General features: G+C 48.0%; 1 pseudogene; it reads left to right on the forward strand.

Moving 5' to 3' along the window:
• The first annotated feature begins 505 nt into the window (after positions 1 to 505).
• On the forward strand, positions 506 to 2898 carry LOC100399037 (transcription factor Dp-1 pseudogene; annotated as a pseudogene).
• The last annotated feature ends 428 nt before the right edge of the window (positions 2899 to 3326 follow it).

Raw genomic sequence — 3326 nt, forward strand, 5'->3', positions numbered from 1 at the left:
AAACCAGAGGTGAAAAATCTCTAGAATGAAAACTATAAAACACCAATGAAAGAAATTGAAGGAGAAACATACAAAAAAGGAAGAGATACTCCATGTTTACATATTGAAAGAATCAATATTGTTAAATGTTCATATTACTCAAAGCATTCTACAGATTCAATGCAATCCCTATAAAAATATCAGTAATATTCCTCAAGAAATAGAAACAACAATCCTAAAACTAATATGGAGCCACAAAAGACCCACAATAGCCAAAGTATTCTTAAGTAAAAAGAACAAAGTTGGAGGCATCACACTACCAGACTTCAAAAGGTACTATAAAGCTATAGTAGCCCAAACAGCATGGTACTGGCATAAAAAAATAAACATAGAGGTCCTGGCGCCGCTTGGCCCATAAAGACTAAGCTAGACCAGCGCCTGAGCCTCCCCGCACCGCCCCGCGCCGCGCCGCGCCGCGCCCTCCCCGCGCTCCCGCCGGCGCGGTCAGACCGGGCAGCCAAGTGCTGCGGGTAGAGGATACCGCGGGTGGGGTCCAGGGACGGGGGTGGGCGCGCGGGACGCGGGGCTGGACCCCCTGCCACCCCATCGCGCGCCCCCGCCGCGTGTAGGCGCCGCGTGGTCCCTACCCGCCGGCTCCCGCACCCCGCGCGCTCCTGTGCCCTGGGACCCCGCGCGCACGGCGCTGATGGGTTTCCCTATGTGACCGCGTGGTTGAGGGCCGGACCCTTCCGGCCCACAGCAACGTCCATGTCCCACGCTGGAGGGAGGGCCAAGACCCGGGCCGGGGTCCTCCGGGGACCGCAGGGCGGGGAAGGGTAGGCGGCCACGCTGCAGCCCGCGGGGACCTGGTTCCGGCGCGCGCAGTAGCCGCCTCACACGGAGGCGGCCGGAGGTTTAGGGACAGGCAGGCGGCGCGACCTCGGAAGCACACTTGTCAGAGTTACCGGTCAGCCGGGAGGGCACCGCCGGGGTCGGGAGGACACCGCGAGCCTGCACGTTGCTCCGGGACCCTGGGGCTGCGCCCAGAAAAGTCATTTTTCTTCTCTGGGTGGGTGAACATGTGTAGCATTGATTTCCCGGGTCTGGTCACATGGCAAAAGATGCCGGTCTAACTGAAGCCAACAGAGAACTCAAGGTCTTCATAGACGAGAACCTTAGTCCCTCAAAGGTGTGGGTGTCCCTTACGGCCGTTCATCCCTTCACCATCAACCCCCTCAGGAAGCAGCTCTTGCCGAAAACCTTTGGACAGTCCAATGTCAACATTGGTGCGCCTCAGAGACCCGCAGCGTCACACACCCTCATGGGAGGAGGCCCACCCACCGCCAGCGCTCACCTTGCCTCTCAGATCCAGCCTTCCGACTCCTCACCTTGGTCTGTGGTGAAGCGCAACAGGAAAGGAGAGAAGAATGGCAAGGGCCTGCGCCATTTCTCCACGAAGGTCTGTGAGAAGGTGCAGAGGAAAGGGACCACTTCCTACAACCAGGTGATGGACGAGCTGGTCGTGGCCTTCAGGGCTGCGGACAACCACATCTTACCAAACGAATCAGCTTACGACCAGAAGAACATAAGACGGCGCACCCAGGATGCCTTACAAGTTCGTGCTGATTGCCATGAACATCATCTCCAAGGAGGAGGTCAAGTGCATTGGTCTGCCTACCGACTCCGCTCAGGAATGTCAGAACTTAGAGGTGGAAAGACAGAGGAGACTTGAAAGAATAAAACAAAGGCTCAACTTCTAGAACTTACTCTACAGCAAATTGCCTTCAAGAACCTGGTGAAGAGAAACCCGCACGGAGAGCAGCAGGACAGCCAGCCGCTGCCGCCCAACTCGGTTGGTCATCATTCGGGAAAAGAAACTTTGTTTTTGTGTTTTTTTTGAGACAGAGTTTTGCTCTTATTACCCAGGCTGGAGTGCAATGGCGCAATCTCGGCTCACCACAACCTCCGCCTCCTGGGTTCAGGCCATTCTCCTGCCTCAGCCTCCCGAGTAGCTAGGATTACAGGCACGTGCCACCATGCCCAGCTAATTTTTTGTATTTTTAGTAGAGACGGGGTTTCACCATGTTGACCAGGATGGTCTTGATCTCTTGACCTTGTGATCCACCCGCCTTGGCCTCCCAAAGTGCTGGGATTACAGGCGTGAGCCACAGAAACTTTGTTTTTTAAATGTGGGTTTTCTGTTTCCTTTTGGCCTACTCCTAAGAAGATATTGGTAAACTGTTGAATTTAGATATCCACCTCCGATAAGTAAGGATTGTTTCCCATAGGATTAGAAGCGCCATGGATGCTTGTTTTGATACCAGTGTGCTGAGGCAGAGCATTTATTTACTTTTTAGGATTTTGTGTTTTCATATTCTGTTTTAAGTGCAGAGTTCATTTTTGCCCCTTAACAGTTTTTGCTGATTTGCAGAAGAAATTGTATTTCATCCACATCCATGAAAATAAACCGCCCTCCTGTTGTAGATGGTGAGCACCGAATGCTGTTTATTTGCAGTAAGTTTGGATGGCACCCATGCTGGCGGGTAGCGAGACTCTGTGGAGTTTTCCATTTGTTCAGTGGTACAGTGTTCAGAGCCCCAAGCAAACAGCAGAATTTGACGTTCTAAACAATAAACACCATCAACCTTACCGACTTTATTTTCCCTTATCTTGACTGTTGTGATTCCATGAAGTTTATACACTCGTCTCTCCCTATTTTGCAGCAACAAATTGCAAAGTGCTTTTGTTTGTTTGTTTTTGTTCGGTTTTGTTAAAGCTTATTGCCACACTGTGTGGCCATGGAGACTGTCTGGAAGGCTTGGAATGGTTTATTGCTTATGGTAAAATTTGCCTGATTTCTTACAGGCAGCGTTTGGAAACCTCTTATTATATAGTTGTTTACATACTTATAAATCTATCATTTAACGACATGTACTGAAACAAATGTTGTATTTGTTTGATAAGCATTTCCTGTAATTTATTATAAAATTGAAATTATAGAGAATGTTTTAACAATTTTTTAACTCAAAATTTGTCAATAGTTTTTTTTTATAAAAAGAAAAAGGAATTAAGGACAGGCAGTCTCTTTTAAAATTTATTCGCAAAACCCATTAACTGCACGGTTGCTGTTAGCTGGCTGTTCTAAAATGAGTCTTTTCATTGAAACAAAATTAAACTTTTCTGTAATGTTTTATGGAATATAAAGAGATTTTAATTGCTTAACTTGTTTAACTTGACACTGTTAGTTCTTATTAATAAAATGCAAATGGGCATTAAAATAAATAAACATAGAGAATCCAGAAATAAATTCACAAATACACAGTTAACTCATTTTCAACAAAGGCATC

Source organism: Callithrix jacchus, chromosome 19, assembly GCF_049354715.1.
Source record: "Callithrix jacchus isolate 240 chromosome 19, calJac240_pri, whole genome shotgun sequence".
In the NCBI taxonomy this organism is placed as follows: domain Eukaryota; kingdom Metazoa; phylum Chordata; class Mammalia; order Primates; family Cebidae; genus Callithrix; species Callithrix jacchus.